At 46.0% G+C, this 15,849-nt stretch overlaps 1 protein-coding gene across 2 annotated transcripts in view; it reads right to left on the bottom strand.

Moving 5' to 3' along the window:
- Positions 1-15,849, bottom strand: part of SLC6A1 (solute carrier family 6 member 1) — a 60,992-nt gene that overhangs the window by 34,065 nt on the left and 11,078 nt on the right. The window contains exon 1 of one of the 2 annotated variants that reach the window (XM_085073060.1): positions 8,571-8,870. The exons of the other annotated variant lie outside the window; for it this stretch is intronic. The gene's annotated coding sequence lies outside the window, so the exon portion shown is untranslated. Of the gene's footprint in view, positions 1-8,570; positions 8,871-15,849 lie in introns of those variants that run through there. 2 annotated transcript variants of the gene reach the window in all.

Genomic DNA, 15,849 nt, shown 5'->3' with positions numbered 1-15,849 from the left:
ACAGCTGCTCATTCACAGGCAGAAATTGAATTAATTACTCTCACTCACTGCAAAACACATTTCCCCTTCATCTCTAGGGCATGTTATTCCGTATAAAGTCCAAGCTGAAGCCTTAGGAAGCAAACACCTTCCTCAAGGAGGCAAAGGAGAGAGTTACCTTCCCCCCACACCATTTGTTTGAATAATAAACCACTTGAGCAAAAACATGACACATGGGAGGTAGGATTTTTTTTTCCCTGGAGGAGATTAGGTTAAGCTTGCCTTTTTTCTAAAGGGACACAGTTCATCAGCAAGAAGTTTAAGGAGGAAAAATGTGTTTTCATATCAGGTAAGAGTGCACACACTGCTCGCCTTGTTCTCAAAATGGATGAGTCTGCAACAGTCTGAAGGACTGACAGCTTTATTTTCATCTGCCTGCCCTGATAGAGGAAACATTTTTCCAGATCCACACTTGAGGATTTGAACATTCATACTGATACCACTTTAATCTCATTTGACTGTATAGAAAAAAAAAAAGCTCAACCCAGTTATATGCATTTAGCTACATCAGATAAAATCTTATTTGCTGCAGCAAATAATTTGATATGGCTTTTTTTTTTCCCCCTTTTGGGAGCTGCTTTTTCTCCTGCTCAGACTTTCACAGCCTTCCAACTGCAAGGTTTGTGGCACTTGCCAAGGGTGAAGGAATCTAATTTGCTAATTCAATCATCATTTGCACACTAATGACTGTAAGCATGTATAAAACCAACATCCAAATATCTGAAACAGCAGCACTGGTGGGGAATACATTCTCAGAGTAAACAAAACCACCTTTCAATTGAAGCATTTAAAGCCTGTGCTTATTTCTGGTTCAGGAATTCATTCTCTTCCTGGACAGCAGCTCTGTTATTAATGAAATTAGCAGTAATAGAACCACAGATCAAACCTTCCCCCACAGCTGGGCTTCTCCAAGAACTCCAGCTGGGCCAACTTTTGGGTTAAGGCAGCACAGCAGGAAGAGTAATAAACCCTCTGCTTCTCACCCAGTGCTAGATTCACCCAAGAAGCCACATTTCTTAGTGTTTCTCCTTAAAATTCCTCAAACTCCGTCAATTCCAACCCAAAGGACATATGTACGACAATAAACAAAAAACCCAACGTGACCCCACAGCAACAGTCTGTGGCTTTCAGTTCTCTCTATTGGCATTGCTTTGGGCCAGACCTGGAGTTGATAATTAAGTCTACCAGCAAAAATTCAGTTTCCTGAAGCACATCTGGAGATCCTCCCCTTCACCACCTGTAAAACCTGCCCATGACCCAGCTGTGCCCTGGCTGGCAGAGAGGATCCTCCCTGGAGAAAAGGAATACATAAACACACCACAGAGCACATTCCTGCTGTTCAAATCCTGCAAATGACCCTCATTTCAGTGTGTCCAAATGACATTATTGTGCCAGAATCCCTCCAGTGGAGACGTGAGGAGAGAGAGTGTCCTCAGGCAGTCACAGATGCAATAATACCCTGCATTAATTTATTTGAGAAAGCAGCCTGAAAATTGGGACCGCCCTATTTCTTTGGGCAAGCAGGAAAATGTGTCTTCCCGGCTGCTTTTGGATAATGGATGAGGAAAGTTATCCATCAGCAGCATCCAGTGTTGTTTGGGATGGATTAACATCCATTCCTCTGCTGCCACACCACAGAACATGTTCAGCACCATGCTTTTCCCTTCATGGATTTCCCTTCATGGATTTCCCTTCATCCCACCTCTTGGGATCAATGCATTCCACTTCCATCAGGTCTGCCCAGACACCCTTTCCAAGCAGGAGCAGATTTCCAGGTAAATACATGGAACAGATCTCAGAAAAACATGTATTTTCAGGCTGGAACAAATTGGGGAGGTATTGATCTTGCACGGTGCCTGTGAGTTCTCTCAGCAGCAGCACTTCCTCCCTGCCAGAATGTGACACAGAACAGCTTTCAGAGGGCAAAAATCAATAGAGGAACATTTGTCTGTGTTGCAGCAGAGGCAAAGGTGAGGAAAGGAGGGTGAAATGGCCATAATGATGTAACAGGAGCTGATAAACCTGGAATAGAACTCTACTCCTCTGCAGGAAAACCATGTGGCACAAAATTTTTCCACATCACCAACAGGCACTGGGGGATCAGGTGGCAGAAAACACCTCCAAGTGCAGCCTGTGCCACACAGAGCTCCTGTGATGGGGAATGTTTGAGTTCTCCAAGGACACTATGAACTTAGGAAGAGCAGGTGCCATAGTGCCTGTCCTCTTCCCCTCCCAAAATCAGAGTGCAACTTGCAGTGTCCAAAGGACTTGTCTCACCAATTCCCACATTTTAGATGAGCATTTCAACACCAATTGGTATCCACATCCAGCTCCTCCAGAGCTTTTCCCATCTGAAGTCTGACTGTGTTGGGAACAACTTCCCTCTTCGCCTGTGCAGTTGGATCAGAAGAGGGGCAGGCTGGAAATGAGCTAAAAACCAAACCAGTGTGTGGGAAATGCTTTGCAGAGGATAAACCTGGAAGGACATAACTAATCCCAGCTCCAGAACAGCTTCCAAATGCGAAGCAGAAAGAGCCCTCATTTATTATCAGCTGTGACAATCACCATTTCTGCCCTTTTACCATTTAATTTAATGAATTTAATGGAAAATACCCTACTCCAGGGTAGACTGAAGGCAGCATGGCACCACTTCCAGCTACTTCCCAGACAAAGAAACCCCTGAATGCTGATGGAAAGATCCCACATATCACAGAATCAGCACCAGCCAGCGTTTCTGTGAGCCCAGCAGAGCATTTCAGCAGCCAGGCAGTGAAAAAGGCTCGGAAATGCCAGCTCAGCTGCCACACACAGCCCTGTTGAATAAGCTGCTCAGCTCAGCCACTGCAGCATTCCCAGTGCCCCAGCTGACTTGGGATTTGCTCAGCTACCCTGGCTCTGGGAATTTCAGCCATGGTCTGTGGGGTCTGCTGCCCTCCATCAATATCTGAATATTAAAATCATTTAGAGGTGCAGTGGGGACTCCTGGCTGGATAATGGCAGAGCACTTCAGGAATGCACTGGAAGGAAAGGGAATCTGCCCAGCCTGAGCTCCTGAAGCAGGCAGAGACCAACCTCTGCCCAGGGAGATGTGGCATTGTTGGTGAGGACACCGTTGTGCCCCTGATGCACTCCTGATTCCTCACTTTTCCATTTCCAGCTGCCACAGCAGCATGAAAAAAGGGGGAAAGAGAGCTGGCTCTGCCCAAGGCAAAGTAAAACACCCCTCTCATCTCAGGAGCTGTGATTATGGGCACTTTTTATCTAAAAAGTCCATCTTGTGCTCCTTTTCTCTGGCCTCAAGTATCTGAACAGCTTCTGAATTAGTCTTCTCCTAAAAGTAACCTTCTCCTTCTTCTTCAGACTGCCTTTCCAAGAAGTATCCAGGTCAAGAAAGAGAAATATGAGTATTTTTCTTCATTTTTCTTCTCCTGTCTGCCCCTTTTGCCGTGAAGAAATGACAAATTATTGGATGTCAGGCTCTGACCTGATTACTGAACCATCTCCTGGAGGATGAAAGATTGAGGTGACCACCACAACTTATCACTGATATCAACCACCCAGCTATAATGTTTGGGGGATTAAAAACCCCAAACCCTAAAAATGCCAGCCTGGTCTTAACCACAAATAAACCTGCTTGCTCAGATCCATAACTGGGAACTCTTTTCTGCCATCTGACAAGGGAACAGATAGCCCCAGCTCAGAACCTTTTTCAACTGCAGTATAAAACTAAAGAAGCAGTGCTGGAAAAACACAAGTGAAATTTCTTGTTCGGAATGGGCTTTATATTTAACCTTCAATTATATTAACTGTGCCATAAAAGTGGATGCACTGCTGTAATTATGCACTCAGGAAAAGCTACTTAATATCTGAAATTATTGCATTGTTTCGTTGCCTCACTGCTTTATTTTAAAGTATTTCCTTTTCGAAACATCTCCTATCCTCAGACCGAGGGGAATGTTAAAGGTGACAGGATCCTGAATATCCCTCAGAAAATTGCACTTTCAGGCCCTACAAAGCCAAGAGCAGCTTAATTTCCTGCAACTGCAATTCCAGCCACTGCAAATCATATACAGTTCTCCCATGAAAGCATTAAAGAGCTAAGACTTAATTAGCATCCCTGATTAAATAGCAATTCATACAGCCATTATAGCTTCCAGTTAGGCAGCGCAGCGTTCTGAAAAAACAGAGAAGGGGAAAAAATACCACACATACTCCTCTTCCCAATCAAAAAATTCACCTCCAGCCACTTTATCCTGGGAAATGTTCATTATTTACGATGCAAAGGCTGCTGCCAGACACACTTTGAACGCTCCCAGGCAGGGTTTCCTCCAGCAAACTCGACCTATCTGAGAGATCAGAGACCCCAGCAGAAATCCTGGCAAAGACAAGCAAAAAAAGCAGCTCAGGGAGAGCAGCACGAGGGCTCAGCATGAAAAGACTCCCACAGACAGTCACGTTCAGCAGCCTGGGGGAGGCAAGGGGGGGTTTCTCATCAGAGAAAACCCCACACTGCTGATGAAAGCTTCGAGAACAGGCAGTGCTCAAACCCTGCTCCTGCTCTTCCCTGCTTCCCTTCACACTTCTGAGACACACCACGGCAGCAGGAGGAGGAGAATTGCCATCCCAGCCCCTTCTTGGGACAGCTGGCATGGCAACTCCTCACCCTGCTTGCTGTTGGGAATGAAGTGATGGGAAAAGGGGAGCAAGAGCAGTGCTGGGAGGCAGAGACACATCCACAGACACCTCTCCATGCTGGGAGAACACAGCCAGGGGTGGAGCAGTCCATGCTGGAGCAGGAGCTCGTGTTTGGTGGGGTGGGAAATCCCTTGGATGGTGGATTTCCAACCCCACACTCAGTTATTCGCCTGCTGGTTCTGCCCCAGAGGCACTACCTTGCCCCTGTTCCTTGCTGGGCTTGGGAAGATGTGCAGGCAGACAGATGTGCAATGCAGCATCTCTTGCATTGTCTATCCAGTGGATAATGCAGCAGGAACCTCTCCTTCTCCCCAGCCAGCTCACACCCTGGCCATGCTATCCCAGCCTGGAAGAAGCATTCCAGCCCTTGGGAATCTCACTTTAGGATGTCAAGGAGGAAAAATGTGCAAGGAACAGCACCAGCAACAAAGAGAAAAGGAAAGGGAGCAGAAGGAAATTAGGAGCCCATGAGAAATGACCATCAAAGGACAACATTTTAGCAGGACAGGTGAAGGATTAACAACACTGATCCTCCACCACAGCACAGACTCCCAGCTTTCAAATGTGAAGATTTTGTGGCTTTTAGGGATAAGGCACAGGGTCAAGCACTGATCTGGGGTACTGCCACACTGCTCCAGGGAGAGGCCAGTCACACATTGAGATGTTGGGAGCTTATCTCTGAGAGAGTGGAGAATTGCACTGCAGCAATATTCCTCCTCTCACTCCAACTGGAAATCTTGGGCAAGTGAAATAAGTCTGTGATGAGGAGAAATAAACTGTCATACGACAAGACTCCAGTAAATTAGCTAGACAGACAGAACAATGACAGATGGGGTATAAGAGGAGAGGGAGCTGCTGTATTTAGTGTTTGAAATGTCATTTGGGTACTGCTCACTGCTAATGTGCCTCCTGGGGCTTGCAAAGTCCTGCTCCATTGGCCTTCAGAAAGCCAGAGGTCAAATTTACATAGAAAAATCAGAATACTCACTCATATTTGAACAATCCCTGCTTCCTGCTAAAAAGCATAGCATTCTTAAGTAACTTTCTGGAAAAATGTGTTCTCTGAACACAAAACAGTCCCTCATGTGCACCAAACACACCTCTGTGCCACCTTGAGCATTCCTCATTTCTGCCTCTTGCCCCATTCCATGATATTCCCCTCACAGAGATCTTGGGGCAGCACTCCTTCCTCTACAACTGAAGGAAACTCCCTTTCCCCATCACTTCTAAACCACATCCAGCTATGTGATATCAATATTCAGGGCATTGTTTGCTCCCTGATGCTCCAGAGCCTTCCCAGCCCTCTTCATCTCTGGCTCTCATTTCTCCAGCTTTGCCAGCACTGCTCCTTCCTGCTCAGAAAGGGAACAACTGAGATCTTTGGATTTCCACAGCCCCAGAGCACTCCAGGCCATCCCTGAACATGCAGAATGCCTCAGAGATGAGTGTGGAGCAGTTTCAGCTGTTTGCACTGCAATACATGGCTGCTCAGTTGAGGAAAAGATTGGAACAGCATATGGTCCCAATTACCTCTGTCCTCCTGCAACCAATATTTGCCTTTTCAGATACAATTTCTCCGTGCTGCTTGGCAGCTCAGCTGGCTCCCCCCCTTTTCCTGAGGAACACAGCCACATGCAGATGCTATTTATACACTGGGCAAGATATTGCTGCAACCACATTTTCCCAATAAAGCCGGCCTTGTGTTCCACCCGAAAGGTAAGAGTCATGAGCTGCGACTGTGAAAGATGCCTTGGCACTTTCTGAAATGTAAATCCAGAGTCCTGGTGAAGGGTCAGCTTTGGGAACTTTGTTCTCTGGACCTGTGGCAGCTCTTTTCTAACCACCAGCTGACCAGTTCCACCCCAGATGGGACTGGGAGCCTTTCCCAGATTCCAGGAAGCTGTTCAATCAAAGAGCAAACTTCATCACGAGCAACATAATGATCAGGCTTATTTCTCATGGATCTGTCCTCCAGGTATTTCTGTGCTCTTTTTCAGCTCCCAGAATCCTTTCACAATAGCTGGGCTCAACAGGAACCACAGGAGTAAATCTCTTTCTCCCTTTCTCTTTGAAATGCTGGTCAGAAAGCCTGAGGGGATACAAGTGGCACATGAAACCTCATTTCCCTCAGCCCACAGCAGCAGCTTGGAGTGCTCAGTCACTTCCCATTTAAAAGTTTCCAAGCCTTGGCTGCAAGGAGAGTCCCACAGCCACAGGGGTGACAGTGCCAGCCACGGACAAAAAGATCTGAAGGGAGGGGGGAAAAATGTGGTTTTGGAGCAATGAATTTGGATTAATTTCCCTTGGCGCTGGTTTTATAAGGTGTGTTGTCATATTGAAGGGCAAAAGTAAAACAAAAAATACAATTTGCAGAAAGCCAAGTGCAAAACAGCTTCTTCTAGGTAAAAAAACTCCAAATCACCACACTTGAAAACTGCTCCAGAAAGCCTCAAAAATGCCAAATATCTTTCTATCCTATGTCTTGGGGTCCATTTAATTAATATAATTGGAAAATGAGTACAACATGCTATCAAAGGCACTTTCAAAACAAAAACCCCAACCCAGCACTATTGTGAGGCACCATATTAATGGTACATGAATGGAATATCCTTGCTCGGCTTATCAATGTCCACAAAAAGCCCCAAACACTGGAATTTTGTTGCTCAGCTCTGCCAGCTCAGCCAGAATGAGAAAGAAAAGAGGTGTTTGGAGCATCTCCTGCCCTGTCAGCACTCCCAGAGTGACACTTGTCCCAGTGCCATGGCCTGCCAGGTACCAGCAAAGTGCTGCACAGCAGAGAGCTGGGTGCTCACTAACCCTTCTGGACTAATTTTTCTTACTCTCAGAAAACAATTTTCTGGGCCATCTATCTGGGAATGTCACCTTCCTAATGGGAAGCAAATAACTGCTGCCTCCTCCAGCTCCAGGAGAGCACAGCTGAGCTTTTCTTTTCTTTTTATTAGCTATCTACAGCAGCGATGGCACTGGAAAAATAGATATTTTTCATAACTTTAATCAACCCTTGATGAGAATGACATGCTTTCCCTTTTTAAATGTAGTTTGGTGCTTTTTTTTCTTTACACTAAAATGGATAATTTTTGCTTTGAACTGGTGAGATTTCAACACGTGTTTGAAATGAAGGTAACACCCAAGAAGGTGAACACAGCTGAATAGCAGGAGGAAAACCCTGAGCCATGGTTCCATGAGAGACCCATCAGGGAGGAGATGGGTCCATTATTGGAAATGTCCTTTTTTATTTGCCTCACTACAAACATTTCTATTCAAAACAGAAAAACATAAAAAAAGCCGAGATGTTCCTAACTGATTCAAGGCTTCCCAGAGATTGGGAACCCCAGTGAACACTGAACTTTTCTGCATTCTGTGAGTCAGAACACTGAGAGAAATATTCCAAATGTGATCTTACACAAATGACTTTTTAAAATAAAACCAAAGAGTTCATATTTAGCCCTAACATTTGGGAAAATAATGCTGAGCCTAAGGCAAGACCCCTGAGCCACAACGCCCTGCTCATGCAGAGCTCCCAGAGAGGAGCCACAGGAGCAGGGAACAGAGCAGAAAAGTGCCTTCCACTCCCTCCACTGTCCCTTGGTTGGGGAGAGAAGGAACGGGAGAAGTAGGGAGCAGGCAGAATACTCTATTCTATATATTCTATATATTCTATATATTCTATATATTCTATATATTCTATATAGTTTATATAGTCCATATCGTCTATATATTTGATATATTCGATATATTCAATATATTCTATATAGTTTATATAGTCTATTATTTGGTATATTCGATATATTCTATATATTCTATATATCCCTTACCTGCCACAGAGAATCCCAGGCAGCTCCTCCTTCACCAGAGGCTGTCACAACCTTGTGCCCAAAGCCCCTCTGTGCCCCATGAACCAGCAGTTTGCAGAGCTGGTTTCTGTTGAAAATCCCTTTTCTATTCACCACTCCAAGGCGGCTGCACAGACAATTTTCCAGTGGCTGGAGCAGCAGCGGAGCTGTCCACGTTTCCCCACAGCAGCTTGGGAAGGTTCCCTGCCCCTTTTGTCCCTGGGTTTCAAGCTGGGAACACTGTGGTCTCACAGGGCTTTCTAAAGGAGCTGAAAGTGTTGCTCAGGCTGCGCTCCCAGGAGTGCATTCACCCATCCATCTGGGAGCCCTTCCCTCTGCTCTCGGGAGGCAAGTTCCGAGGTGTTGGGAGCCAAAGACTGTTCCCATTGTGTGGGGCCTCAATGGCCCAGCTGAGGGCTCCTCCAGCCCCAGAAACTCCAGGCTGCAGCAACAGAAGCTCTTTTTGGGAACGCAGCGTTAACCTTGGAAGGGGAAGCGTTGCAAAGCTGAGGACTGTCCCCAAACAAATCCTGACCCATATAATCGAATGGGGTTTGTTTACCGAGGCATGAGCAGATACTCCTGCTCTGCTTTAAGTGAATAGGCCCAGCGCCAAAGCTATCAATGGAATTATATCTGCTCATGCTGCTGGGAAGTTCTGCTCTTTGCACAGCATTCACTGAGGTGTAAAATGAGGACTTAATGTTACTGCCTTGGACTCGTTTCAAAAGCAATTGCTGCACCTGTTCATACCAAGGCATGAAGTTCTTTATTTTTACCAGAACCCAAGATTGCAAAACCTGGATTGAAATGATAAAACTAGCCTTTATATTACTCCACATTTCTTTACCCTTCACTAATCACCTCCTTTCTAAAATGTGTTTTTCCTCAAGAAATAAAAATAAAAATCTCTTTCTGCCTATTAGACAATAAGCAATTCCTTGGCTATGCACACGAACAGAAATCTTTCTGTATTGCACAATATTGAGTGTGAGCAACACATCCCAGCTCCTCTGAAGCTGCATCTTCCAGGTATTACCCAGGAAATGGGGATTTCTCAAGAATAATGCACATCCCAGTTAATCCCAACCCCTCTGAGTGCAATAACACAACAAGTGGCAAAACAAGTCTGATTTCTCCACAGAAAAATTCTCAGTTCTTATCTGCACAGGGCAGATTGAGCGAAGAGCTCTCCCCTGTGATTTAGCTGTAAGCCAATCCAAAGCAGCAATGGACTTGCTCCAAACACCCTGCCAGCCTGCAGGGATTGTGCAAACGGGGCTTTGGCTCTGGGAAGCAGTGCATCTCCTCAGCCTCCACTGGGAGCCCGTGGGACTTTGAAGGAAAAGGGGATTTGGCCAAAGGGAGAGAATGTGAAGCAGCAGAAACAAACAAACAGCACACCGTGGTGTAAAGTTGTGCAGTAAGGAGAGGAATCTTCATCCCCCTGGAGTGATAAACATTGAAGTTCAAGGATCAGCTTGGAAGAAGCAGAGGAAGGGAGTGATGTGCATAATTTGCTGATTTATTGTTGTTTTTCTATAAGCAAGTCAAATGTAGACAAATAGCCAAACCCAGCTCACGCAGTGCTCATGCCTGATGACCTCCAGAGGCTCTTCCCAACCCAATCTTCTGTGGAGGTGCACCATGAATTCTGATGATTTAGAGGTTCATCACCTCTAAAGGTGGCTCAGAGATCCTTCAGCTTCCCCTTGTTCATTGTTTACACCGAGGCACCTCCGCTGGGTGAAGCTTTCTATCCAAGAAGGCAGAATAAATCCTCCTGTCCTTATTTATTTATTTATTTATTTAAAATAGAGCAAACAGACTCTAGATATTGTTTCTTGCTGCTGTAAACATTGGCTGAAGTGCCTCCCACCAGCAGAGGCCACTTTCAGACATCTCCAGTTTTGCACTTCCATCATTCCCCTCTCCAAACCACAGGACAAAACCTTGATGTTTTGTTGAAAGGACACCCCAGCACAAATATTGATCTCTCCCAGTAGTCCTGAAGGGATAAGAACACCCAGGGCAAGGCTGGCACATTGCTTAAGAAGGCAAAACCTTGGCACACTTCAGAAGGGCCAATGCTGTTTGCACGTTTTTATATCTGCTCTGTTTTTTAAAGTTTGTTGAGGAAAAGAAAACTTGTGCGATTCATTGCAATTCACTGCCTACCTCAGTGAAAGACAAGGAGGAAACTGGGGGAAGTTGGTTTCTCTTATGTTGTGGAAACATTTTTTGGGTATTGAGTGGTAAAATAAAATTGGCAGAAAAAACAACTATGGGAGCATTATTGTTTTACAGTGTTATGTGATATATCCAACTCATTCACAATATTTGCAATGAGAATATCAAATATTTACATGTCATTAAGAATGTGTTGCTAAATGATCAACACTGGATTATATTAAGTAGTGTGGCTGAACGCTTCAAAGGAGCCAAAAATACCCACGTGTGCATTTCAGTGGGATTGAGGTGTCTGTCTCCCTTGGACTTCTAAGAAAAAGAAATAAAACCTGTGCTGAATGATTCATGTCTAGCTGGGGTCTGAAATACCAGGTTTAATGATGTTTTGGTCTAATGGCTGGCACAGACCAGGGGAGGGAAGATGCAGATGGGGCAGAGAGGGGTTCCACCTGCCAATCACATCCACAAATAGCACCACTGCTTTCGAGATCCATTGGAGCAGATCTTGAAGGCTTTTATTAGCAGAGAAATCCCCATTAGCTGCCAGTGCTCCCCACAAGGCAGCCCTCCACACCTTGCATGGTGCAGCTCCTGCATGCAAACCCCTGTGCCTGACTCTCCCAATATTCCATTTTTATTCTGCACAGCACTCTCCCGTGCATTCAGCAGCTCTTTGGAGGGCTTATCACGGCGAGATGACAAAGTGTCAGCTCCCAGCTCCCTGTGAAGATGCCAATCTGAGCTCCCACGAGTGAAGGCATGTTCGTGTTCTATCACATGTCAGCAGGCAGAAACAACAGCCTGCAGGGTGCCTTTCCCCCCACCCTGTAAACAAAGGAAGCCTTTATTCCTGGAGTAGGAGAGCTCGCAGCAAAGCTGTGAATCCTGACTGCTACATGGCACAGAGAGCTCTGCTCCTGCTCAGCAAAGCTCCCATGAATAAACCCTGCTGGGGGAGATGTTTGTTTGCAAGGCAGTGTAGACACCTCACGCTCCACTCAGGGGTGTGCTGTGGATTCCAGAGGGATTCCTGGGATGGGATTTCACTCTGATTTTAAGGAAGCTCTCACCATTACCCAAGCAAAACGCAGAGCCTTGTTTTAAATTGGATGGAAGTTATTTGAATTTGCTGCTCCAGAACTGGAAACGTTTTGTGGGAGCAGCAGTGACATGAAGTAGCTGGAACTGAATTAAAACTGTAAGGAGAATAAATGGAAGCAGCATTCTTCTGTGGTGCCCATCCTCCAGAGAGAACAATACCCAATTCAGCTTTCCTGGCCAAAATAAGGACCCTCCCACTCAAAAAGCCACAGCAGCCCAGCTGCCACCCAGTCAACATTTTCTGCTCCCCAGAACCATCTAAAGGCACAGAACTGCATTGTCCACTGCTGTAAGAGTATCAAGGCCAGTGGAGCTGTGGCTTTCTGCAAAAATCCCATTTATCTCTCTTCCAGCTTCCCAAATTCCACTCCAAGAGCTTCCTGCTGGAAAAGCAGCACTCATTTCTAGCAGCTGTGTGCAAACCCTCCATCCTGGAGGTGGGAATACCATGTAGAAAAAACTGCTGTTCAACAAACATTCCAGCTCAGGGTAAGGCTTGTTACAACCCCCTGACATGAATTCCTACACAAACACAGCAAATGGCTGTAAAAAAAAATAAAAATAGACAAAGCAGTGCAATCCTAACCAGCCCAACCCTGTAGAAAAGACAAGGGGATGTGGCAAATTCACAGATTGGCTCCCAAAGTGCTTCCCATGAAACCATCCCAGCATAATCAGTGATAGTACAAGCCCAGCAGAATGTGTGGCACCCATGTAAATCTCCTTACAGCAGCAGCCATGCTCTGTGGGAAAGCATGAATACAGCCCTGATGAATCAAACGAGCAGGAGACACACATTTCTTTTGCTTTCACACACGAGATAGGCTGCCACACGTGCCAGATGCTAAGCAGAGTAATCTCTCGTGTCCCAGTGCTGCTCCTTAAACAACAATTCTTAGGGATTTTGCTGTTTGCCTGCTTTGTTTGGGTTTTTTCGATGGCTACAGCACCCTGCAGGATTTTTTTTTCTCATTGATACCCCCAATCCCAAAGCAAGCAGTGAGCAGACTGATGTGCTGCAAGCTAAGTTGTTCCCTGCTGCTGTTCCAACTCTTCAGCTGCAAATTCCTGCCTTGGACTCAACTCCCAAACCCTGCACCTGCTGGGGAGAGCTGGATTATATGGAGCAGAACTTCTTGCTACTAATAATTAGCAGACCAAAGTGGAATAAGTGGTGCATAAGGACAGTAAAGTACCCAGGCTTTTGATCCTTGGCCATTCTTTAATCCCAAAGGACCCAAGAGAGACCAAGCAGTGACTGTTTCTGCACTGCTGCTCCTGCTGCTGCCAAAAGCCTCCTGTGAGCAGCAAAGCAAGCAGGCAGGGTGGCCTTGATGGTTCCCATCTGCCTCCCAAGGACAGGAACCAGAGGAAAACGCTGAACTCTGCTCACTGTGGCTGTTCCTTTGCAGTGTTAATGATTTCCATGTGTTCCTGCCCCCCAGGGAAGCACCACTGGCACATCTCTGGGCAGTCACAGCTATTTTCCCTCAGCTCAGCTGCCCTCAGGTCCCTCCCAGGAAGCAACCTGCCCAGAAATCTGCCCACTTCTATTCTGCTGGCTTTACTAGGAGTTTATTGGTGTTATCCATCACCAGTGTGACTTTTAAGTTGTCTGCATGGATGGAGGAACCAGCTAATTGTGACATGAATTCAATTAATCCTCACAATATGTTGTGGCCAAAAATAAGCTGCACGAGATTTGGAGTGAGCCTGAATACAAAGGATTTCAAACAGCATCTGTGCCACCTCTAAAGAAAGCAGATTATTCCCCTGCCCCTCCAGCAGCACATCTCTAAATGAAAATAATTCACCTGTAGCCACAGCACACCTGGATTTTAACCACCAGGTACAGTGACATTCCCATATTTCCCTGCCATGCCTCAGGCACCTCTCAGCAATCCTTTTTTTAACCTCTTGAAGCAAATCCCAACAGGAGCAGCTCTGTCCTTGCAATGCAATTCCCTTGAGGTCTTCTACAACTTCAAAAATAGTGGCCAAAGGAAAACACAGTGGTCTCATGACAGGAGAACAATCTCTTGCAGCATGTGTTCCTGGGAAATAAAACAGCTTTTGTGCTGCTCAGAAGACAAGGCAGCAAGTTCTTACATAAAGAACAAAAGAAACTAAATGGGGTTGCCTTGCTAACACTGTCAGTGCTGGCACAGATGTGAGCTGCAAATAATAGTGCATGTGGGTTTTTTTAAGTAGAATTAAAAAAAAAATTATCCAGGAGATTTTGGAACGTATTTAATGGTCCTTGTAAGCATTTTCCAGGTGTGTATTTGTCCATTATTAAGCCACTTTGGCTAAGATACACAGACTCCTGTAAAATAAAAAACCCTCTTTGAAGATTTCAATTTCAACCTTCCCCATCCCCAAGATATTACCTCCATCAACTACCCATTTATTTTTATGTAATCTGCATAAAGACGGGAGTAGGATATCATGCAGAAGCTCAATTTTCAATCTGAAAGGTATAAAGCTGTAATAAATCCCACCAGTCACAGCTCAGCTCCCTTCTGTGGGAGGAATCCCACTGAGACAAACCCAAATGTTCCACAGCCTCTCCAAATTGCTTTCGAGTGATGTCCTTGAGCACCTCCAATTCTTTATGATTTCCATCAAACCCAATTTCCACTGGGACTAGCCCAGTAGTTTATCATCACTCCATAAACCTGTCAAGTCCCTTGGAGACCCTTGGCAACAGCTTTTGTCAATTCAGTGCCTCCCTGGAAACTCTTGTTGTGTAAAAGCAAAATCGTCCTCATGCTTGGTGCAAATTGATATCCTTGGAGTGGCTGAATGCAAATGTGGAGAACAATCTTCTCCCCAGCGCTGCCAGTGTGGCTGGGAAGAGCTGCCATCAATCTGCTCCTCCAGCCAGCCGTGAAGATGAAATTCTGCCACGTGGCCATGCACTGCCCCCTCTGGAAGGCTTAAAGGCTGCTGTGAGCACTTCAAAAGGGAATTCTGAGTGATAAACCCCAGACAGCCCTGTTTGCTGGGGTTTGAGATCCAACCAAACCCTCCCTCTGCTCCTCAGGGGAGGGCCAAGGTGCCAGGGAACACAACCAGGAGAACTCCTGTTGATCTGTTCATCCACTGCCCTTTCCAAGGTACACATCTGGCTCCATTCCCTGCTGTTTGCCTAGAAATATTCCTTCTTCTTCCCCTCTCAACACCACAGGCTGACCACTGGGACATTATTGCATTCAAGCCAGCAAGCAGAGATGTGTGGGTTGGGGGAGGGGGCAGCAGCCAGGTTTCTTCCAACCCCTGCACTCCTACAACCTGGCCAGCCACAGGGAGTTAATTTGCTTTATAACCCCAGCTTCAGTGCAGGGAACGAGGTGGAATTGCAGTGTTGCTCACCACACCTCAGCAGGCAGGGTCACAGGAGTTCAGCCTGAGGGGTCACATGGAAGGTGATCCTGGGGGAGCTGGATGGTTTTCTGTGGATCAGCAGCACCAAGTTCCCTGTCTTTCCCATGTCTTTGCTCTCTGGCCCCTCAAAGTCTCTTTTTTTGCAGAAAAAATGCCTGTTGGAAAGATGTATTCTCAACATAGCCCCTGGCTTTATCAAATTGAGCACCATTCTGGTACAGAAAATTCCTGGGTGCAGGGCAATAGACTGGCAGACAGCAACACCATAAAACACCATAAAACACCACAAAACACCACAAAAAACCACGACAAAGCACCACAGGCACGCAGCCAGGCTGCTGTGTGTGGTTACAGACATTTCTGCACGTCCCCATACAAAAGCTGAGCTTTCTTTAAAATGGTGCTAGCCCAGGAGTAGCCCAGCTAGCCCAAGGACAATCAAGTGACTGTCAGTGAGTGCCACAGAGCCACAGCTGCCATTCAGTCTGTTCACTTTTCCCTGAGCTGAAGCACTTCACAAGCCCAGAAATCACCTCAAACCCTGCCAGGTGAGAGAAGCAGCCTCCTGTGGTGTGGATTTCTG

This window comes from Lichenostomus cassidix, chromosome 12 (assembly GCF_008360975.1).
Source record: "Lichenostomus cassidix isolate B80296 chromosome 12, HeHo_3.0, whole genome shotgun sequence".
Classification (NCBI taxonomy): Eukaryota; Metazoa; Chordata; class Aves; order Passeriformes; family Meliphagidae; genus Lichenostomus; species Lichenostomus cassidix.
Note: the sequence above shows the minus strand (reverse complement) of the source record. Positions and strands in the feature narration are given on the sequence as shown.